General features: G+C 43.8%; 1 protein-coding gene across 16 annotated transcripts in view; it reads left to right on the top strand.

Moving 5' to 3' along the window:
- LOC129040409 (putative uncharacterized protein FLJ44672) overlaps positions 1-24176 on the top strand; it is a 72514-nt gene that overhangs the window by 43634 nt on the left and 4704 nt on the right. For 5 of the 16 annotated variants that reach the window (XR_008503623.1, XR_008503621.1, XR_010126877.1 and 2 more), the window contains 10 exons: positions 4121-4264; positions 4662-4728; positions 7543-7600; positions 8087-8191; positions 13675-14037; positions 14171-14294; positions 15881-16004; positions 16686-16884; positions 17747-17811; positions 18090-18719. The gene's annotated coding sequence lies outside the window, so the exon portion shown is untranslated. Of the gene's footprint in view, positions 1-2774; positions 2959-4120; positions 4265-4661; positions 4729-5141; positions 5239-5283; positions 7601-8086; positions 8192-13674; positions 14038-14170; positions 14295-15501; positions 15619-15665; positions 15759-15880; positions 16005-16685; positions 16885-17343; positions 17438-17746; positions 17812-18089; positions 18720-23315; positions 24169-24176 lie in introns of those variants that run through there. The other 11 variants (XR_008503616.1, XR_008503622.1, XR_008503615.1 and 8 more) reach the window with 9 other exon arrangements.

The following is a 24176-nucleotide window of genomic DNA, read 5'->3' as shown; positions in this document are numbered from 1 at the left end:
TTAGCATATTGTCACACCTGCGCTGTTCATACATTTTTTAGAAGATGTGTTTTAAACATATTTTAACCCAGTCTTGCATATAACTTTCAAATTTTAGGGGCCCACGTGTTTTATCAGTTTTTCCTTTTTTTTCTTGAGACAGAGTCTCGCTCTGTCACCCAGGCTCTAATGCAGTAGTGTGATCTCCTATCACTGGCAGCCTCTGCCTCGCGGGTTCCAGACATTCTGCTTCAGCCTCCCGGGTAGCTGGGATTGCAGGAGCTCACCATCATTCCTGGCTAAGTTTGTATTTCTCGTAGAGATGAGGTTTTACCATGTGGCCAGGCTGGTCTTGATCGCCTGACTTCGTGATCCACCTGCCTCAGCCTCGCAAAGTGCTGGGATTTCAGGCATGAGCCACCTCGCCCAGCCAATCACGGTTTTAAAAAACCACCATGGCCTAGTTAATGTTTATTAGCTCATCACTACTAATCACTGTGCACACTCACTTGCTATATCAGAGGCGGAAAACTGCCCAATTTCTTTTTTGAGATGGAGCCTTACTCTGTCACCCAGGCTGGAATACAGTGGCACAATCTCAGCTCACTGCAACTTCTGCCTCCTAGGCTCAAGGGATTCTCATGCCTCAGCCTTCTGAGCAGCTGGGATTACAGGTGTCTACCACCACACCCAGCTAATTATTGTATTTTTTAGTAGAGATGGCGTTTTACTATGTCAGCCAGGCTGGTCTCAAACTCCTGACCTCAAGTGATCCACCCGCCTTGGCCTCCCAAAGTGCTGGGATTACAGGGGTGAGCCACCGTGCCCGGCCTAAACTGCCCAATTTTAAAGGGATAATTGGGAAAACACTTGTTTAAAAAGGAAATGAAGGAGTTGCCATGACTGTACTTAGCAGTGTGAAGACCCTAGAAAACCTGTGTTAACTCCTGGAGGTTCACAGTCTACTGCCTCTTCAAGAGCCTTAGCAGACTTAGATGTACATGTTAGGAGACCAGGTCTGAAAGCTTCCCAGGATTGTCTAAACTTCTACAATAAGTTCCATGATGCCTAATGAGTAGTTCCACCTTTTCACAGTAGACATGCTATTGCTGCCTCCTTCCTTATCATGAAAAGAGCAGAAGATGCAGATGATATCTGAAGCAGGAAGACAAAGGGGAGACACTGAAATTGTCACCTACCTTTGGATGCCCCTCATGCCTCATGTTTCCCATTGAGCCTCACTTATCAGTGACACAGAGAGTGGTTTCTTTGCTCTCCCCTTTCCCTGTGGCTGCCTGGAAGTAGGGGAGGCACTTGCTGACATTATGTTGCTGTGGATTTGTTGAGGACAGGAACAGGAAGTTTTCCTGGTGGTGTATCTGTCACAGAATCACAGGGGTACTTTTTAATCTCACTGGCCTCTGTGATTCTGTGACCCTGGTTATTATGTGTTAGTGTCAGCTTATTTGAAGGGGATACTCTTATTTTTTATTTAAACATTGCCAAAGACCATCATACTTTTTTTTTAAATTGAAACATTTTTGTATTATTTATTTTTTGGAGACAAAAGTCTCACTCTTTCATATGAACATGAAGGGACTCATAGTCCCTTCCCCTACAGTGTGTCTTTAGTAACATATCAATGAAGGGTCATGTCTGAATGAATTACAGAAGTTGAGGACCTAAAAACAGAAGGTCCCAGAAGCCAGGCTTTGGTTTATTTCTACTACTACATTTGCTATTGAAACCAAGCAGACGACTTCATTTCTCTCGGATTCAGCTTTCTCATGTGTCAGAATGGGAGAGGAAGGGAGGCGTTGGGTAAGTGTCATTCTGCTGTCTGTATTTCTAATCTGGCTAACACACGTGTGGCAAATACTTAGATTTATTGACAGCGGTTTCCTGTAGTGCTGTCTCGAATAATTCTGAGGAGGCTCAGCAAGAAAGTGTGTTTCAGTTGATTGGGTGTGTCCCTCATGGAGAAGGAAGCAAGGAGTGGGGAGCACTCACAGCATTCCCAGGGCGTTCCTGTCCATTATCTCAGTACCTGATGTTGACGTTTCCTTTCCTTATCAGAAATCCTGACTACTCTGTGTCTGATGACTCGAACTTACTGAGCGCTGCTTAGTTGCATCATAGAAACCACCTGTCTTTGCACAGCTACCCTGCCTCTTGATGAGAATGGAAAGGCTACCAGGGACCACTGCTGTGTGGAGAATGGCCTTCAGTCATTTCTGCTTAGAACACAGAGGTCATTTTGACTAATAACATAACTCTGCTTTTGATTGAAAGTGTTAAAAATGGGCCTGGTGCAGTGGCTCACGCCTGTAATCCCAGCACTTTGGGAGGCCAGGGCAGGCAGATCACAAGGTCAGGAGATCAAGACCATCCTGGCTAACATGGTGAAACCCCCGCTTACTAAAAATAGAAAAAATTAGGCATGGTGGTGTGTGCCTGTAGTCCCAGCTACTGGGGAGGCTGAGGCCGGAGGATCACTTGAATCCGGGAGGTGGAGATTACAGTGAGCTGAGATCATGCCACTGCACTCCAGCCTGGACAACAGAGCAAGACTCCTTCTCAAAAAAAGAAGTGTTAAATGTATCTTTTAAAAGTGCTTATCTTTTAGGCTTGTTCTTCAGATTTGCCAAATAGCCTAAGCAAAACGCCTTCAATATGAAGTGGATATTGCTCGATTGTAGGGAACTTGTCCATAATGTACTTGAGAATGCAGATACAAATAAAAGAATGTCTGTGTCAAATTTTATCTTCCACAAACCGTTCTCTTGCACTTTCAGCTCAAGCTGTTGGGCTCGCTGAGGCAGTAAAAGTACCATATTCTGCGTTTGAATCAAACCCCGAGTTCCTATATGTAGAAGGCTTGCCAGAGGGGATTCCCTTTCAAAGCCCTACGTGGTTTGGAATTCCATGACTTGAAAGAATCATCCATGGGAGTAATAAAATGAAGTTTGTTGTTAAAAAGTAAGTTCTAAGCTGGGTGTGGTGGCTCATGCCTGTAATCCCAGCACTTTGGGAGGCTGAGGTGAGTGAATCACCTGAGGTAAGGAGTTCGAGACCAGCCTGGCCAACATGGTGAAACCCCATCTCTACTAAAAATACAAAACATTAGCCAGGCATGGTGGCTGGCACCTGTAATCCCAGCTACTCGGGAGGCTGAAGCAGGAGAATCACTTGAAGCTGGGAGGCAGAGGCTGCTATGAACTGAGATCACAGCACTGCACTCCAGCCTGGGCAACAGAGTGAGACTCTGCCTCAACAACAACAACAACAGTAAAAAAATAAGTTCTATTTGCCACTGAAGTCATTTCTGGAATTAAAACAATAAAATGACATTTCTACTAAAATGTTTTTCTAGCTAGAGGTGACAAGTGTGGCTATAAGTCCTTCATGGAAAAGCCTGGCTCTGAGCTGCAGTCCTGGCACTCTCCATTGCCCCTGAAGTTCCCCGTGCTGTCCACAGCCATCTTCATCAGTGCAAGAATAGTGACCACTGCCTCCATGGTGTTTAGAGGCACCATGGTGGCTCACAGTACACCTAAGTACTTGAATGAAGTCTAATTTGCTGGGTTTTATCTTCTCTGTTACTCCTGGGTCAATCTTAAGAGTGACTAAATATTGATGATTGAGTTTCTTTTCTTTTCTTTTTTTTTGAGGCAGAGTTTTACTCTCGTAGCCCAGGCTAGAGTCCAGTGGTGTGATCTCCACTCACTGCAACCTCCGCCTCCTGGGTTCAGGTGATTCTCCTGCCTCAGCCTCCTGAGTAGCTGGGATTACAGGAATGCGCCACCATGCCTGGCTAATTTTTGTGTTTTTAGTAGAGATGGAGTTTCACCAAGTTGGTCAGGCTGGTCTTGAACTCCTGAACTCAAGTGACCCACCCACCTCGACCTTTCAATGTGCTGGGATTACAGGCATGAGCCACCATACCCGGCCTGATGTGATGATTGAGTTTCTTACTATATCTATGTTTCTGCAGAATTTTAGTGGCTGAAGAAAATACACTAGTGTTAATTTTCTTTTTCATGAAAGAAGTAATTTATTCTTCATACAATTACTTGCCAGTCATGGGAAGGAAAAGTCAGGGTTTTTGTCCACAATGATAGGAATTATTGTTACATTACAGGGTGACTCTGCGAACTCCTTTTGGAAAAAACTCTCATCAGGACTGTTTTACTAGCTGTTAGACCACCGTTGTACTGGCTACTGTAACATTTCTTGGTATTCTTTCTTGGCTTGAACTAATTATTTCCTACTTGCCACACTAAAGGTAAGAGATTACATGTACTTCCTGTTATATTTCACTACCTTAAGACATTCTTTATCAGCATTTTATAAAATCATAGAGAATCATTGGCCAATATTTTTGTGGGACTTGCAGTTAGTTTCTTAGCTTTTTAAGGTATTTTATTTAATGGACCTCTTTTTCTTTTTAAAAAAAAAAATTTCACTGGAAATGTCACATTTGCAATCCTACTTTATTCATGTTTCTATGGCTTTTTTGAGCCGCCTTTGGAGGATTACACTACAAGTTTAATTCTGCAGGTTTCTTTGAAAAGAGTCAAACTGTATGAAGTTTAATACTCTACTCTTATAAAACATCTCCTTTTGTATTTTTTTTCCTACAATACACTAAAGTAATTCTGTGCTTATTTTACAACTTTCAGTCCCCCAAAAGACCATGAAGTCCTGAGAGTAATGAAAAGCTTCCTGAAATTGAGGTCACTGTGGAAGGTAAGGGCCAGTCATTGGCATGTTTCTGTTGATTCTTCAGTTTAATAGTTATGCCAATTCACTAGCTATGTGTTCATACAGATGAAGTTAACCAAACTAGTTTTACATGTGAATAGCTGCCTTTGATAAAGCTAAATTTCTGAAAGTTTTTAATTCAAATTTTGAAAATCATTAGCAGAAAATAAATAACTTGGATCACATCATAAACTGCACTCAAGAATATCTCCAAAATGCTTTTCCTTTATTACAACAAATGAGAGTGGAGAGGGTCACCTGGAATGTTTCTTGATCTTTTGTGCTCTTTTGTTTTTTCTGTTCTTCTAAGGAAAGAAAGTTTAGGGGTAGTTTAACAGCAGTGCCTGGAATGAAAATATTTCCTACAACACCCTCTAATGTACTTCCTTTTCTCCAAGCCCACAGGGTCTCCAGGATTCTCATCTTTTCATGTTTACAATATTAAAATACTTCATACAATACCAAAGACAGTTCCCAGCCAACCATCAAATATGGGTATTTCTTCCCTCTCCTCATGAATGCAAAAGGAAATAACTGCATTAGGATCATTTTTTTTTTTTTTTTGAGACAGGTTAGGGCTGTAGGAATAGTGTTACCAGGAATAACTTGTGGATTCTTTACTACTGCAGCCAGCTGTGATTTTCCAAATAGGGAGATGCCTGTTTTTCTCACAGAAAAGTAATTGTGCTGGTAGGCTGAGGCTGACATTGGTTCAGTTGCTCAAACATGGTAAGACTGGCTTCCCTGTGCTTCTCTTCACTTTTCTTTCTGGTGCACGGTGATGGAGGGAGCTCCTGTCATCATGTCTCCATCCAAGCTGGACATAAATAAGTAAAGAAAATGCTGCATGAGCCCTGCCTGCACCCATGGTCAGGAAAAGCAAGAGGATTTTTTTGAATCCTAGCACAATTTTGCATAAGTCTCTTGGTTTTAAAAAGATGAATTTTAAAATAATAAAATAATATAAGGCACAAATTCTGAGGCCAAAGTGATAGGGTTTAAATCTGCACTCTGCCACTTAGGAAAATTGCTTCAATTCTCTGTTATTTAGGTTGCACACCTGTAAAATGGGAGGAGGAAAATAATATTTGACTCACGGTTTTTAAAAATTTAGATTTTTTTTTCTTTCTGAGATGGAGTTTTGCTCTTGTTGCCTAGGCTGGAGTGCAGTGGTGTGACCTCGGCTCACTGCAACCTCCGCCTCCCAGGTTCAAGCGATTCTCCTGCCTCAGCCTTTTGAGTAGCTGAGATTAAGGTGCCCGCCACCATACCCAGCTAATTTTTTGTATTTTGAGTAGAGGCAGGGGTTTCGCCATGTTGGCCAGGCTGTTCTCCAACTCCTGACATCAGGTGATCTGCCCGCCTTGGCTTCCCAAAGTACTGGGATTACAGGCATGAGCCACCGCACCTGGCTGAGATGTTATTTCTTTCATAAACAACTGCTGTGATTTCAGACCACTTGCTATTTAGGCAGTTAGGAATTTTTCACTAGAAGGCATGTAAAGAAAGATGATGGGCATTTGTAATGGATTTAGCATTCATCATTTGACTGCATGACTGACCCCCAGAGCTATGATTTTATTAAAGAATTTTTCAGAAGCCACTTAGCTAGGAACTGAGCCTAACCAGCTACCCACCCTCACCATTCAGTGCTCTTTTGTTCTTCTCTGTTTCTCCTCAAACTTTATTACTCTCACAAAATGATAAAAACTTGCATTTCTTTTCTTTCCTTTGTAGATACAGGGTCTTGCTCTGTTACTCAGGCTGCAGTGCAGTGGTGTGATCATGGCTCGCTGTAGTGTCAAACTCCTGGGATCAAGCAATACTCCCACCTCAGCTTCCCAAGGAGCTGGGACTACAGACGTACAACAGCATGCAAAGCTAAATTTTTTATTTTTTATTTTATTTGTTTGTTTATTTTTATTATTTGTTTTTGAGTTGGAGGTTTTTTGTTTTCGTGTTTTTTTTTGTTTTTTTTTTTTTAAAGACAGGGCCTCACTGTGCTTCCCAGGCGGATTTCAAACTCCTGGCCTCAAGCAATCCTCCTGCCTTGGCTTCTGAAATTGCTGGAATTATAAGCAGGAGCTACAATACCTGGCCTCCGTTGGTCCTATGTTCTCTAGCCTTCTCTTTGTTTTTTGGTAGCCAATCTCTCATTATGCTGTTGCCCTGTTATAATTAATACTTTTTTATTTTGAATTTTACCACTTTAAATTTTCGAGTGGTTTGTGTCTCCTGATTGGACTCCTACAAATAAAGAATTGATGCTAGGAAGGGTACCACGAGATAGACCCACACAGATGGGATTTGGGCATAGGTTTGGTTATCCAAGGGGCAGTGCTGAGCTCCTTGCCAGTGGGATATGGGATGCTGGTCATTTCTAGGAAGTGACCTCACAATGACTCAAGCTACCACTTACTGTTAATTGTGATGAATTGCCAGCTGAGGCACATACCTTGGGAGCTAAGTAGTTGCTGCACTTGACCACTATGAAGACTGGTGTGGGAAGGGCCTTTTTGGATGCACTTGAGCAGGGGCCCCTAATCCCTGGGTCACAGGCCTGTATTGGGCCACACAGCAGGAGGTGAGCAGCGGGTGGGTGAGTGAAGCTTGAACTGTATTTACAGGCACTCCCCACATTACTGCCTGATCTCTGCCTCCTGTCAGATCAGCGGCAGCTTTAGATTCTCATAGGAGCGTGAATCCTATTGTGAACTGTGCATGTGAGGGATCTACCTTGCTCTGTTCTTATGAGAATCTAATACCTGGTAATCTATCACTGTCTCACATCACCCCCAGATGGGACCGTCTAGTTGCAGAAAAACAAGCTCAGGACTCCCACTGATTCTACATTATGGTGAGTTACATGATTATTTCATTATATACTACAATGTAATAATAATAGAAATAAAGTACACAATAAATGTAATTTACTTGAAATATTCCAAAACTGACCTGCTGCACCCAGTCTGTGGAAAAATTGTCTTCCACAAAACCGGTCCCTGGTGCCAAAAAAATTGGGGACCGCTGCACTTGAGCACTTACAGAGAGAAAAACAAAAAGCTCAAGTCTACCTCTCAGCATAAGTCACGGTCTAAGATCCAGAGAGCTTCCATGATAGCGCAAACACAATTCCTTATTTCTTGTATCCGCAGGGCTGATGTTATTGAAAATCAAACACAAACTTAAATGTGCGGGTTGCTGAATTGCAATGACAGTTGAATTCACCTACCCTCCAGCCACACGGAATGTCAGTTTCCTTCCGGGACTTTACTGGTCCTTCAGGAAACCCTCTCCCTACTCCCATCATCACTCTTTCATTCTCATCTTTGCTCATCTTTAGCCGCAGCTGAGATGTCTCACCCCACTCTCTGTGATGCAACAAGAAGCCCCTTGGGAGCATTTCATTCCCACTCTATACTTCTGTCATTGTGCTCATCACAGTCTGGTAAGTGTTGACATACAATTCCTGTATTAGTCCATTTTCCATTGCTATAAGGAAACACTTGAGGCTGGGTGGTTTATAAAGGAAAAAGGTTTATTTGGCTTACAGTTCTGCAGACTATACAAGTAGCATGGTTCCAGGCTGGGCCATGGCCCACACCTGTAACCCCAGCACTTTGAGATGCTGAGGCAAAAGGATTGCTTGAGCCCAGAAGTTTGAAACAAGCCTGGGAAACATGGTGAGACCTTATCTCTACTGAAAATAAAAAAAATAACCAGGTATGATGGTACACTAATGCATGCCTATTGTCCCAGCCACTTTGGAGGTCAAGGTAAAAAGATCTGGGAAAGTGCTGGGATTATTGGCATGAGCGACCACATCTGGCCAGTTTATTTTCTATTACTGGCTCAATGTAAAGGCTGCATCTCAGGATCAGCCAATGAAAGAGATGCACAGGGTAAGGTAAGTGGGAAGGGGCACTTCCATGCCTCTGTTGGGCACACTACCCTCCCACCACCTCCTTGTGTTCAGCAACCCGGAAGCTCTCCAAACCGTATTGTTTAGGGTTTTCATGGAAGCATGATAAAATCATTGGCCATTGGTCGTTAAGTCAATCTCCAGCCCCTTTTGCCTCCTGGAGTTCAGCGAGTGAGGCTGAAAGTTCCAAGCCTCAAAAAATGTGGTTGGGGCCAGATGCAGTGTCTCAGCCTGTAATCCCAGAACTTTGGGAGGCCAAGGTGGTGGATCGCTTGAGTTCAGGGGTTCAAGACCAACCTGAACAACGTGGTGAAACCCGGTCTCTACTAAAAAAGCAAAAATTAGCTGGGCATGGTGGCGGGCACCTGTATGTAGTCCCAGCTACTCAGGAGGCTGAGGCAGGAGAATCATTTGAACCCAGGAGGCGGAAGTTTCAGTGAACCGAGATTGCGTCACTGTACTCCAGCCTGGGTGACAGCGAGACTCTGTCTCAAAAAAAAAAAAAAAAAAAAAATTGAAAAAAAAATTAGCCAGGTGTCTCAGCTCCTAGGGAGGCCAAGGCAGGAGGATTGTTTAAGCCTGAGAGGTTGAGGTTGCTGTGAGCTGTGACTGCACCACTGTACTTTATCCTGGGCAATAGAGCAAGACTCTGTTTCAAAAAGAAAGAAAAAAATGAGCATGTTGGGAATGGGAACAGATGGCAATGTTAAGTAGAGTGGTCAGGGTTGGCCTTATAAGTGAAAATTGAGCAAAAGTTTGAAGCAGGGGATGGAGCTGGCTGAGGTGCTGAGGGAAGAGCATTGTAGGCTGAATCAACGGATAAAGGCATTGGGAGGAAACTGCCTGGTGTGTCTGAGGCTCTGGAAGGAGGCCAGTGGAGCAAAGAGATAGAGGGAGAGAAGTAGGGGAGGAGCCAGGGAGTTGCTGGGCTGGGATCAGTACAGATCATGTAAGCCCTGGGAGGCCATTGCTGGGGCTTTGGCTTTTCCTCTGACTAAAATGGGAACTGCGTGGTGGTTCTGAGCAGAGAGGCAACATGATCTGTCTCCTGATTTAAAAGCACCCCCTGGCTGCTGAGTTGAGAAAGACTGTGGGAAGATTTGGGTAGAAGCATGGGGGGCCAAGCTGTGGCAACATCCAGGTGGGAGATGGTAGAGGTCCTGACCAGGGTCATGGTGGTGGTGAGAGATGGTCAGAGCCCGGATACGTGTTAAAGTCAGTCAATAGGATTTCCTGACAGACTGGATATGAACTGCGAGAGAAGGCAGGAGTCAAGCTTGAGTTTGATTCTAATTGAATTATTAAGTAATTAAAAAAAAAACACTGCTACCTTTCCCAGTCCTACTAAGTAAAGGATGCAAGATTAAAGAAATCTCAAGTCAGGCCAGATGCAGTGTCTCACACCTATAGTTCCAACAGCTTGAGAGGCAGAGATGGGAGTATGTTTTAAGGCCATGAGTTCGAGAGCAGCCTGGGCAACATAGCAAGACCTCCTCTCTACAAAAATAAATTTAATAAAATAAATATAGCTGGACATGGTGGTGTGTACCTGTGGCCTCAGTTACTCAGGAGGCTGAGGTAGGCAGATCTCTTGAAGCTAGGAGTTTGAGGCCAGCTTGGGCAATATAGCAAGACTTCTCTCTTTACAAAAATTAAAAAAATAATAGCGTGACATGGTGTTACTTGCCTGTATTCCCAGGTGCTGGGGCAGCTGAGGCAGGAGCATCTCTTGAGCCCAGTTGGTGAAGGCTGTAGTGAGCTATGATTATACCACTGCACTCCAGCCTAGGTGACAGAGTGGGACCCTGTTTCAAAATACAAATACAAATGAAATGAAATCTGAAGTCAGACCAGTCCTTTCTAGGCTATGCAGTCCTTGCAACCGCAGAGCTGTGTGATTGGGTTTGTGTGGCTGTGGATGAGGAGACCTCTTTCCAGTTGCTGTTGGATACATAATCAGTTTATTTTTAAATATAGTAATCAAATATGTTTCCTCATACTTGCTCATCTCAGATATGTGTGGGTTTTGAAATTCTTCTTAAAAGAAATTGTAACATCTTATTGGCTCCATCATTCCATAATTTTTTTTATCTGATCAGTTTTTTAAAAGATCAGAATTGATATTAGACTACCAAATCAGTTTTGATTAATGAGAAAATGAAATTGCGTTGTTTGCACTTTATCCAAGATTGGTGTCATATTGGCTAAATCAAATCAAAATGCAAAATTAGAACTTTTTTTATCATGAAACTATGTCATTCTTGAAAAAGATGCCATTTCTTTTTTTTTTTTTTTTTTTGACAGAGTCTTGCTTTTGTCGCCCAGGCTGGAGTGCGATGGCATGATTTTGGCTCACTGCAACCTCCTCCTGCTGGGCTCAACCAATTCTCCTGCCTCAGCCTCCCGAGTAGCTGGGATTACAGCCACATGCTACCACACCCAGCTAATTTTTGTATTTTTAGTAGAGACAGGGTTTCACCATGTTGGCCAGGCGGGTCTCGAGCTCTTGACCTCGGGTGAACTGCCTGCCTAGGCCTCCCCAAGTGTAGAGATTACAGGCGTGAGCCACCATGCGTGGCATCCATTTCTTTTTTGTAGTCTTTAATAAATAGCTGCTATCATTGCAGACTTCCTATTCAGACACTTAGGAATTTTTCACTAGGAGGCATGTAAAGAAAGACCATGAGCATTTGTAATGAACTTAGCATTCATTCTTTGACTGCATGGCTATCCCCAGAGCTGTAACTTTACTAATGAATTTTTTAGAAGCTGATTAGCTGGCAACTGAGCCTAACCAGCCACTCACCCTCATTATTCAATGCCCTTTTATTCTTGTCTATTTCTCCACCAACTTGGCTACACTCACGAAGTGATAAAAACTTGCATTTCTTTTCTTTCCTTTTTAGAGACAGGGTCTTGCTCTGTTACCCAGGCTGCAGTACAGTGACATGATCATGGGTCACTGTAGCTTCAAACTCCTGGGCTCAGGTAATCCTCCCATGTCAGTCTCCCAGGTAGCTGGGACTACAGACGTGTGCCACCATGCCCAGCTAATTTTTTTTATTTTTTTATCATAGAGACGGGATCTTTCTAGGTTGCTCAGACTGGGCTCAAACTTCTGACCTCAAGTGATCTTCCTGCCTCAGCCTCCCAAAGAGCTGGGATTACATGCAGGCATGACCACCTGTGCCCAGCCCCTTATTATTATTATTTAAAATAATAGCTTTATTAAAATACAATTCACATACCATTCACTTTATTTATTGAAATCTGCAATTCAGTAGGTTTTAGAATATTCCCAGAGCTGTACGTCAATCACCACAGTCACTTTTAGAATCTTTCATTACCCTATATGAAAGGAGAAATCCGCACCCCTTAGCCACTACCTCCTACTCCCCCCACCTGCCTTGGCTGCCAGCGTTAGGCAACCATTGATTGATTTTTTGTCACTATAGATTTGCCTAACCTGGACAAATAGAATTGTATAATATGTGGTCTTTTGTGGCTTTTTTTCCCCTCTTAGCACAATGTTTTCAAAGTTCCTTTATGTCATAGTGTGTATCAATATTTCATTCCTTCTATGTCTGAATAATATTCTATGTTAGAGACACACTGCATTTTGTTTATCTGTTCATCAGTTGGTGGACATTTGGGTTTTTTCCATGTATTGGCCATTATGAATAATGGTGCTATGAAGATTGCTGTACAAGTTTTTGTGTGGACATATATTTTTATTTCTCTGGGATATATGCCTAGGAGTGAAATTGTTGCATTATATGATGACTGTACACTTAGCATTTTGAGACACTGCCAGACTGTTTTCTAAAGTGGCTATACCAGTTAGGTGCAATGGCTCACACCTGTAATCCCAGCTACTCAGGAGGCTCAGTTGGGAGGTGGCTTGAGCCCATGAGTTCAAGACCAGCCTAGGCTAGATAGTGAGACCCTGTCTTGATTTTTTGAAAAATCCAATTAAAATGACAGGAAAAGAAATACCCAAACAAATTGGTTACATGATTTTATGTTCCCACCAGTAATGTATGTGGGTTCCAATTCCTCCACGTCTTCACTGACATTTTTTTTTTCTAGACAGGGGCTTGCTCTGTGTCTCAGGCTGTAGCACAGTAATGCCATCACAGTGCACTATAGCCTTGACCTCCCAGGCACAAGTGATTCTCTCATGTCAGCATCCTGAGTAGCTGGGAATTATAGGTACACACCACTATGCCTGGCTAATTTTCATATTTTTTTGTAGTAATGGGGTTTTACCATGTTGGCTAGGCTGGTCTCGTACTTCTGGCCTCAAGTGATCTGCCCACCTCAGCCTCCCAAAATTCTGGAATTACAGGCTGAGCCACTGTGCCCGGCCTTCACCAACATTTGTTATTGTCTTTTTTTTTTTCCTTTATACCTTAAAGCAGTGTAAGAACAAGTGTCTTCAATTATTCTAAACAAAAATTATAATCCCAGGGCATTGGGAGGGTGAGATAGGAAGATCTCTTGATGCTGGGAGTTTTTTTTGTTTGTTTTTGTTTTTCTTTCTTTGTATTTTTTTTTTATTTTTTGAGACGGTCTCACTCTGTCACCCAGGGTGGAGTGCAGTGGTGCGATCTCGGCTCACTGCAGCCTCCGCCTCCCAGGTTCAAGTGATTCTTCTGCCTCAGCCTCCCGAGTAGCTGAGATTACAGGCACATGCCACTACTGCCCAGCTAATTTTTGCACTTTTAGTACAGATGGGGTTTCACCATGTTGGTCAGGCTGGTCTCAAACTCCTGACCTCAGGTGATCTGCCTGCCTTGGCCTCCCAAAGTGCTGGGATTACAGGCATGAGCCCTCATGCCCAGCCTGATGCCAGGAGTTTTAGACCAGCCTTGGCAACCTAGCAAGACCTCATCTCTGCAGAATATTTAAAAATTAGCCAGATGTGGTGGTGTGGTGGTGCCTGCCTATAGTCTCTCTTTTTTTTTTTTTTTTTACTTTTTGAGACATGGTCTGTTTCTATCACACAGGCTGGAGTGCAGTGGTGTGATCATGGCTGATGGTAGCCTGAAACTGCTGGGATTCAGTGATCAATCCTCCCATCTCATCCTACCAAGTAGTGGGGACCACAGGTGCATGCCACCCGGGTCTCGCTATGTTGCCCAGGCTGATCTTGAGCTCCTGGCCTCAAGCGATCCTCTCACCTTGACCTCCCAAAGTGCAAGGATTACACGTATGAGCCACCATGCCTGACCCCTACCCTGCCTCTTGAGAACCAAAAGAAAGAAGGATCCAAATTCTCCTTAGCTCAACTCCAGCCATTTCCCGATCGCGTCATCAGCAAGGAGCTGGTTATTGGGCTGTCCAGGCCTCCCAAACTGCACAGAAATGAGGTGAGGGAGTTTTCCTGCTGCTCCACTCTGTGAGGAGTTGGAGGATGATGTTTACTCGTTTGCAGAGAGAGATGCATTGTAGGCACCTTAGGATGGAGGGGATCCTGATTCCAATGTCCTTTTTTTTCTTTAGAAACAGGACCTTGCTGTGTCACTCAGGATGGAGTTCAGTGGTCCTATCATGGCTCATTGTAGCCTCAAACTCCCAGGCTCAAGCGATCCTACCACTTCAACCTTCCCAGTAGCTGGGACTACAGGTAAGCACTGTGACACACGGTGATTATTATTGTTATTTTTTTGGTAGAGATGGGGCCTCTCACTATGTTGCCAGGGCTGGCCTTGAACTCCTGCACTCAAGGGAATTTCCTGCCTTGGCCTCCCAAAGTATTGGTATTACAGGTATAAACCATTGTGCCCACCATCTCTGGTTCTTAACTTTCTGCCTCCCTCTTCCACATTTAAAGAGCACTTGTAATTACATGGGCTCTTTTAGATACTCAAGGATAATCTTGTTTTAAGGTCAGCTGATTAGCAACATTAATTTCATCTGCACTCTTAATTCCCCCTTCCTATGTATTTGTGCATTGTAATATAGGACATGAGCAATTGGTGGGGGGGGTCATTACTTTGGCCACCACAGTAACTGTTTTGTGCCAGGCACTCAGCTAAGCACTAGTGAATTAAGCATGAATAACACATACTCGCTAATCTCCATCCATTCATGGGAGGAGCACCTCACCTCCCATGCTCCTGAGAATCTGGAGAGTCAAGGAAGGCTTCCAGGAGGAGGTGATGCCAAAGTGGACAAGTGACAGGAGCCAAAGCTAGCCAGGAAGAGAGTAGAGATTTAAGGGGAAGTGTACTCTAAGCAGAGGGCATCACCTACTTCAGAGACTCCCAGAGGGGAAAGAATGTGGATTCAGGATTCAACTCCTTATGAGAATCTAATTCCCAATTCAGGGGGCAGATGAGGCTCAGTTGGACTCCACAGCAGGTAAAATGGAGAAGGGCAAGCAGTGAGGCTGCCTTGCAAGGCAGGGCAGAGCAGGGGCTTTTAAGGAGTTTGGACTTAATCCCCGAGACAAGGAGAAGTGATGTAAATGGGGGAGTAACGTGACAAGATTAATGGATTAGAGACATGGCTCAGGCTGCTGTGTGGAGAAGGCACCAGGGGGAGCAGATGGCTCAGTGGGTATGCTGGAGACCTAAAGCAGGGGACACACTGAGTTTAGGGAGAGGTTTTTAAAATAGAAGAAGTTTGAGTAATTTAAATGATGGTGGGAAGGAGCTAAAAGCGGGGGATAGGTTAAAGATACAGGGAAGTGGGAGGAAGAACTGACAAGTGAGGTTCCAGAGAGGGCCGGAGGAGATTCCCATAGGGGGATTAACACTTTTATTTTATTTTATTTTATCTCATCTTACCTCATCCCATCTTGTCTTATCTTATCTTATCTTATTTCTAAGACAGGGTCTCTGTTGCCCAGGCTGGAGTGCAGTGGCAGGATCTTGGCTCACTGTAGCCTAGACTTCCAGGCTCAAGGGATCCTCCCAACCTTGACTCCCAAGTAGCTGGAACTACAGGTGTGCACCACCACCACACCTGGCTAATTTTTTTCTTTTCTTGGTAGACACAGGGTCTCACTATGTTTGTCAGACTGGTCTCCAACTCCTGGCCTCAAGCGATCCTCCTGCCTAGGCTTCCCAAGTAGCTGGGATTACAGGTTTGAGTCACCATGCCTGGTCTCTGCTAGTTGTGTATTCTCTAGAGTTGTCTTTAATTTGTGCTAGTGTGTCCCTCAGTATGCTGATCCTCTGTTAAAATTAATTTTTTTTTTTTTTTGAGATGGAGTGTAGCTCTTGTTGCCCAGGCTGAAGTGAAATGGCGTGATCTCGGCTCACCACAACATCCACCTGCAGGGTTCAAGCGATTTTCCTGCCTCAGCCTCCCAAGTAGCTGGGATTTACAGGTATGTGCCATCACGCCTGGCTAATTTTATATTTTTAGTAGAAACGGGGTTTCTCCATGTTGGTCAGGCTGGTCTCGAACTCCTGACCTCAGGTGATCTGCCTACCTCTACCTCCCAATGTGCTGGGATTACAGACGTGAGCCACTGCACCTGGCCAAAATTAATACTTTTTATACTAAATTTACATATATTGTTTTTCTTCTTCTTCTTTTTCTTTTTTTGAAATCGGGTCTCACGCTATCACCCAGGCTGGAGTGCAGTGGCACAATCTCTGCTCACTGTAACCTCCACCTGCCAGGCTCAAGCAGTTCTCCTGCCTCAGCTTCCTGAGTAGGTGAGATTACAGATATATGCCACCACATCTGGCTAGTTTTTGTGTTTTTTGTAGATGGGGTTTCACAATGTTTCCCAGGCTGGTCTCAAACTCCTGAGCTCAAAGCGATCCACCCACCTTGGCCTCCCAAAATGCTGGGATTACAAGTGTGAGCCACTTTCCTCATTCTAGTTTAAACTTTTGAGTGGCTTGTGTCTCCTGATTGGACTCCTACGAATACAGAATTGATAATAGGAAGGATCCCGGGAGATAGATGCACACAGATGGGATTTGGGCATAGGTTTGGTTATCCAAGGAGCAGTGCTCAGCTCCTTTCCAGTGGGACATGGGATGCTGGTCATTTCCAGGAAGTGACCTCACAATGACTCAAGCTACCACTTACTGTTGATTGTGATGAAATGCCAGCTGAGCCATAGGCCCTGCGAGCTTAGGAGTGCTACACTTGACCACTGTGGCAGTAAAGATGACTCTGAAGAATGGCATGGGATGGATACTTTCGGATGCACTTGAGCACGGGTCTCCAACCACAGGGCCACAGAGCCGGAGGTGAGCAGTAGGCAAGTGAGGGGAAACTTCGTCTGTATTTCTAGCCCTCCCATCACTTGCATGACCACCTAAGCATCATGTCCTGTCAGATCAGCAGCAGCATTAGACTCTCCTAGGAGCACGAACCCTGTTATGTGTATGTGAGGGATCTAGGTTTCGTGCTCCTTATGAGAATCTAATGCCTGATGATCTGTCACTATCTCCCATCACCCCAGATGGACAGTCTAGTTGCAGGAAAACAAGCTCAGCAATCCCACTGATTCTACATTGTAGTGAGTTGTAGAATTATTTTATTATATATTACAATGTAATAATAATAGAAATAAAGTGCACAATATGTGTAATGCATTTGAAACATCCTGAAATCATTTCCTTCACCCCCAGTCTGTGGAAAAATTGCCTTCCACACATTCACTCTGTTATTTTTTGGTAGAGACAGGGCCTTAATATGTTTTCCAGGCTGATCTCAAACTGCTGGCCTCCAGTAATATACCTCTCTCAGCCTCCCAGGGTGTTGAGATTACAGGCATAAGCCACCACGCTCAACCAACACGTGAGTTTTTTAAACCAAATAAAAATTAAATGAGATTACCTGAGCCCAGGTGGTCGAGGCTGCAGTGAGCCCTGATTGCACCACTGCACTCTAACCTAGGTGACAGAATGAGACTCTGTCTCAAAAAATAAAATAAAATAAAATACAAATTAATCCTTTATGACATTCCCAGTAACTTTCCCTCCTAAATGTTCCCCAGAAGCCTTTGAATTTTGTTAAAGTTTCACATACCATTTAAAACATTTAAGAACTTATGTCTGTCTGTGTCATCGTTCTATTTCAAAAGAATGTCTTTTTGTCAACTTCCAGCTGGATCTACCATGAAAGACTTCAGAGTCCAGGAAGAGAGACTGACTGGGCAACATGTTATTCAGGTACAAAAAGACTTGGAATATAACTCAAAAATGATCAAATAATAGTGCATGCATCAAGTGCAATGGGAAGCTCTTCTGGAGGGTGAGAGAAGCTTCCAGTTAAGGTGACCTTTGAAACCAAGTCCTGAAAGATGAGGAAGAGTTGTATGAGAATGGGGAGGGAAGGGAGGAGGTGGAGGGATGGGGAAAGGGCTGGGATGGGATGGAGTGAGCTGCCCAGGCAGGGAAACCAGCACTGTAATGACCTGAACAATGAAGTTGGCACATTTTTTTTTCAGGAAATGGTGAATTAAGTGTGGCAGTAATGCTTTGTAGCGACAATAAATTTGATTGTATGGAATTTTGCCTGAGAGACCTCACTACAGTTTCTAATGTTTTGATGTTATCATCCATCCCTGTCCTTGTCAAATAATTTGGAATAGGTATAATGATCACAATAACACCAAGCGTAATAATATCTCATTAATTCTCACAAAATCACAGGTAGGTGCCACAGTTATCCCCATTTTATGAATGAAGTGATGAAGACTTAGGAATAATGAATGATTTGCCCAGGCTCACCTGGATATTAAGACTGAGTCAAATGTTGGGTCTGGTCTGACTTTAACGCTTGCTTTGTTCATGAGCACCACGTATTGCCTCTCCTATGCAGTTAAGCAGGTAGACAGGTGACAGAAAAGCCTGTGTTTGTCTCTACTCACGCACTTTTGACTGAACGTGTGTGTGGAGTTTGTACACCAAGTTCTCCAGTGTTCTGGATATTAACTGGGTATCCCACAATTTTATTCTGACACTACCTGGAGTTAGCACAGACCCCAGAGGTTAGGGGCTTAGTCCCACAAGACTATCCTCACTTCAGATGCAAATGGCAAGTCCTGGGTTGTCACCTGTACTTTTGTCCAACCTGTTACAAATGAGGGGTTCCCATGACCCTCTTCTTGGGTTTAATAATTTGCTAGAATGGTTTACAGAACTCGGAAAAAGTTTATTTTCTTTTTTTCTGAGAGACAGGTTCTCATTTTGTTGCACAGGTTGGTGTGCAATGGTGCAGTCATAGCTCACTGCAGCATCAACTGCCTGGGCTCCAGTGGTCCTCCCACCTCAGCCTCCCTAGTAGCTGAGACTACATGCCTGCATCACCACATCTGGCCAATTTCTTTTATTTTTTGTAGAGATGGGGTCTTGTTGTGTTGCCCAGGCTGGCCACAAATTCCTGGGCTCAAGTGATCCTCCCACCTCAGCCTCTTAAAGTGCTAGGATTACAGATGTGAGCCACTGTATCTGGCCAGTTCATTTCCTATTACTGGTTTATTGTAAAGGATACATCTCAGAAACAGCCAGTGAAAGAGACGTACTTCCCGGATGTGGTAGCTCATGTCTGTAATTCCAGCACTTTGGGAGGCTGAGGTGGGAGGATTACTTAAACTCAGGAGTTTGAGATCAGCCTGGGCAACATGGTGAAAACCCATCTCTACAAAAAGTTAGAAAAATAAAAATAAATACCCGGGTGCAGTGTTGTGCACCTATTATTCCAGCTACCAAGGAAGGTGAGCCAAGAGGATGCCTTGAGCTGGGGACTGGGGAGGCTTAGGTTGCTGTGAGCTGAGATTGTGCCACTGTACTCCAGCCTGGACAAAAGAGCCAGACCCTGTCTCAAAAGAAAAGAAAGATGCCCAGGGCAAGGTAAGTTAGGAGGGGCACAGAGCTCCCATGCCCTCTGTTGAACATGCCACCTTCCCAGCATCTCCTGTGTTCAGCAACCCCAGAAGCTCTGCAAACCCCATTCAGGGTGTTTATGGAGGCTTTATTATGGAAGCATGATTGATAAAATCTTTGGCTACTGGTGATTAAGACAGTCTTCAGCCCCTCTTCCTCCTGGAGTTCAGTGCATGAGGCTGAAAGTTCCAAGCCTCTAATCATGTGGTTGCCCCCAAAGTTCTTAGAGGCTGTTGTATTAGAAACCTGGGACCAAGACTAAATATTAAAAACAAAAGACGCTCCTATCATGTCTATCACTGAGGTCTTTGTAAGAGCTTTAGAAGCTCTGTGCCAGGAACCAGGGACAGAGATTAAATATGTATTTATTTTCTTTTTTTGAGACAGAATCTCCCTGTGTCATCCAGACTGGGGTGCAGTGATGTGATCATAGCTCACTATAGCTTTGACCTCCTGAGATCAAGCCATTCTCCCTCCTCAGCCTCCCAAGTAGCTGGGACTACACATGCATGTCACTGATGCCCAGCTCATTTTCATAGAGATGAGATTTAAGTTATGTCACCCAGGCCGATCTCAAACTCCTGGGCTAAAGTGATCTTCTCACCTCAGCCTCTCAAGTAGCTGGGACTACAGGTGCACACCACCATGTCTGGCTAATATTTATTTTAATTTTTTTCTAGAGGTGGGGTCTCACTATGTTGTTCAGTCTAGTTTCGAACTTTGTGCTTCAAGTGTTTCTCCTGCCTTGACCTCCCAGTGTTGGGATTATGGGTGGGAGCCACCATGCCCAGCAATCACAAGGATCTTTATGAAAGAAAGAGGGTAGGAGAGTTAGAATTGGAGCAGGAGATGTGGTGATGGAAGCAGAGGTCAGAGAGGGAGATTTGAAGATGCTTCACTTCTAGCTTTGAAGATGGAGTGAAGGGCCATGATCCAAGGAATGTGGGTGGCTTCTAGAAGCTGGAAAAGCTAAGGGAACACTTTAGAGTCTCCAGAGGGAATGCAGCCTGCTGACACCTTGACTTTAGCCTTAATAGACCTATTTTGGGCTTCTGGCCCCCAGAACTGTAAATGGTAGATTTGTGGTGTTTTAAGCCACTAAATGTAAGAAACTGCAAACTGTTGCAGCAGCAAGAAGAAATGAACATGAAGCCAGTCATGGTGGCTAATGCCAGCAATCCCAGCCCTTCAGGAATTTAGACAAGAGGATCACTTGAGGCCAGGAGTTCAAGACCAGCCTGGGCAACATGGTGAGACCTTGTCTCTATGAAAAATAAAAGAATTGGCTGGGCACGGTGGCTCATGCCTGAAATTTCAGCACTTTGGGAGGCCGAGGTGGGTGAATCACCTGAGTTCAGGAGTTCGAGACCAGCCTGGCCAACATTGCAAAACCTTGTCTGTACTGGAAATACAAAAATTAGCCAGGCATGGTGACAAGCACCTGTAATCCCTGCTATTGGGAGGCTGAGGCAGGAGAATCACTTGGATCCAGGAGGTGGAAGTTGCAGTAAAGCTGGGATTGCACCATTGCACTCCAGCCTGGGCAAGAAGAGTGAAACTCTGTCTCAAAATTTAAAATAAAATAAAATAAAATATATAAATAAAATAAAATAAAATATATAAAAAATAAAATAAATAAAATAAAATAAATAATAAAATAAGAAAAATGAGCCAGGGATGATAGCATACACCTGTAGTCCCAGCTACTAGGGAGGCTGAAGTGGGAGGACCGCTTGAGCCTGGGAATTTGAGGTTACAGTGAGCTGTGATTGCACCACTGCACTCCAGCCTTGGTGACAGAGTGAGATCTTGTGAAAGAGAGAGGGACTGAAAGAAAAAAGAAAGAAAAAAAGAAAAAAAAGAGAAGACATGAGCATGGTGGGCATGGGGACAGATGGCAATGTTAAATAGAATGGTCAGGGGTGGCCTCCTAAGTGAAAATTGAGCAAAGACTTGAAGGAGGGGAAGGAGTTGGCCAAGGTGCTGAGGGAAGAGGATTATAGGCAGAAAAACAGAATAAAGTGTCTGAGGTGTGTCTAAGGCTCTGGAAGGAGGCCAGTGGAGCAGAAGGATAGAGGGAGAGAATTAGGGGAAGGGATCAATACATATCACATAAGCCCTGGGAGGTTATTGCTGGGGGTTTTTGGCTTTTACTCTGACTGAGATGGGAACTGTGGGAGGGTTCTGAGCAGAGAGGCGACGTGATCTGTCTCCTGATATAAAAGCATTCTCTGGCTGCTGAGTTGAGAAAGGCTGTGGGAAGATGTGGGTAGAAGCATGGGGGCCAAGCTGTGTCAGCATCAGGCAGGAGATGTTAGTGGTCTTGACCAGGGTCTTGGTGGTGGTGAGAGATGGTCAGAGGAGAGAAGTAGGGGAGGAGGCCAGGGAGTTGCTGGGTGGGGATCTTCAGTACGTGTTGAAGACAGTCAACAGGATTTCCTGACAGACTAGATGTGGGGTGTGAGAGAAGGCAGGGGTCAAGGTTGAGTTTGATTCTTACTGAATTATTAAGTAATTTTAAAAAACACTACTGCCTTTCTCAATCCTACCAAGTATGGGATGCTAGATTAAAGAAATCTCTTCATTCTCAGTGCAGTGGCTCATGCCTCTAGTCCCAGCTGTTTGGGAAGCAGAGATGGGAGTATCTTTTAAGGGCAGGAGTTCAAGACCAGCGTGGGCAACATAGTAAGACCTCCTCTCTACAAAAATGTTTTTCAAAATTTAATAAAATAAATGTAGCTAGGCATGGTGATGTATACTTGTAGTCCCAGCTACTCAGGTGGCTGAGGTGGGCAGATCTCTTGAGGTCAGGAGTTTGAGGCCAGCTTGGGCAATATAGCAAGACCCCTCACTCTACAAAAAATTTAAAAAATAGCCAGGTATGGTAGCACTCAACTGTAGTACCAGCTACTGGGGAGCTGAGACAGCAAGATGGCTTGAGCCCAGGAGATTGTGGCTGCAGTGAGCTGTAAGTACACAACTGCACTCCAGTCTGGGTGACAGAGCACGACCTGTCTCACAGTACAAACAGAAATACAAATAAAATAATGAAATCTCAAGTTAGAGCCTTTTGTCTCTGCAGCCCTTGCAACCTCAGAGCCGTGCAGTGGGGTTTGTACTTCCGGGAATGAGGAGACCGCTGCCCAGTGTTGTTGCCTGACTAATCAGTGTTTTTAAAAATGTATTAATTGGGGTGGGTGCAGTGGCTCATGCCTGTAATCCTGGCACTTTGGGAGACCAAAGGGGATGGATCACCTGAGGTCAAGAGTTCGAGACCAGCCTGGCCAACATGGTGAAACCCCGTTTCTACTGAAAAAACACAAAAGTTAGCCGGGCATGGTGGTGGGCACCTGCCCAGCTACTTGAGAGGCAGAGGCAGGAGAATCACTTGAGCCTGGGGATGGAGGTTGCAGTGAGCCGAGATCGCGCCACTTCACTCCAGCCTGGGTGAAATAGCGAGACTCCATCTCCAAAAAAAAAAAAAGAGTATTAACATGTAATGATTTTATTATTAATATGTAATGAATATTAAATATTTTTAAAAATTTGTATTATATCAACATGTAATGGTTTTATTAATATGTAATAATATTTTTAAAATTTAGTTATATTTTCTAATTTTAATATATTTATATAAAGAAAAAGTCTTAGAGATCTTCAATAAAGTTAAAAAATGTAAAAGGATGCTAGACCCCAAAAGATTGAGAACTTCTAGTTTAGAAATATTCAAAGTAAGGCACATGGAACTTGCTACTTAATCTATTTTCTTTTTTTCTCTTTTCTTTTAGGAGATGGGATCTCACCCTGTCACTCAGGCTGGAGTACAGTGGTGCCATCACAGCTCACTGCAGCTTTGAACTCCTGGGCTAAGGATCCTCCTGCCTCAGCCTCCTGAGTAGCTGGGACTGTAGGTATACATGATGACACCTGGCTAATTTTTAAATTGTTTTGTAGACATGGGGTCTCACTTTATTGGCCAGGCTGGTGTCAAACTCCTGGCCTCAGGTGACCCTTCCACCCCTGCCTCCCATCCTAGAGGTATGAACCATGACAACAAGCGCTTGTTCAATTTTCTAAAAAGGTAAAAAATGTCTAAAGGCTGTGGGATGATGGCAGGAAAAGTAGAAAAACAGAAGAGTAAGTTCAAATAACTTATTCACACATATTCTTTCGACAGCAAGAAGAACTTGTAGTATATATGTTCCTTACAAAAAAAAAAAGGCAAATAAACTGTTGTATAAGAACTTCAACACACACTGTACAATATTCCCACTTTGCTGACATCACTTATGGAAATTCTTCGTGGTTTATTGACTATCGCTATCAGTATTTTGCTTCTCTGATCATTTTTATCAACTTCCTCATCGGTTAACTTTTCTCCAAGGTATGTCGTATTGCGACATACTGCTGCTGCACAAACATGGCTAGCATCTTCTTATTAGACATATAGAATGCTTCCCTAATTTCTTTTTTTTTTACCATCTATCTCTGTGTTTTGCATTTTTCTTACCTTTATTGTCAGAGACTCCAAAAAGTCCGTTGTACTAATTTATCATGATTTGCTTCATTAATATATATTTTGCTTATATGGAGTTTTACCCAACAAACCTCATTAGATAATTTCTAACCTGTTCCCCCCCCCCCCCCCC

This window comes from Pongo pygmaeus, chromosome 6 (assembly GCF_028885625.2).
Source record: "Pongo pygmaeus isolate AG05252 chromosome 6, NHGRI_mPonPyg2-v2.0_pri, whole genome shotgun sequence".
Taxonomy (NCBI): Eukaryota; Metazoa; Chordata; class Mammalia; order Primates; family Hominidae; genus Pongo; species Pongo pygmaeus.
Note: the sequence above shows the minus strand (reverse complement) of the source record. Positions and strands in the feature narration are given on the sequence as shown.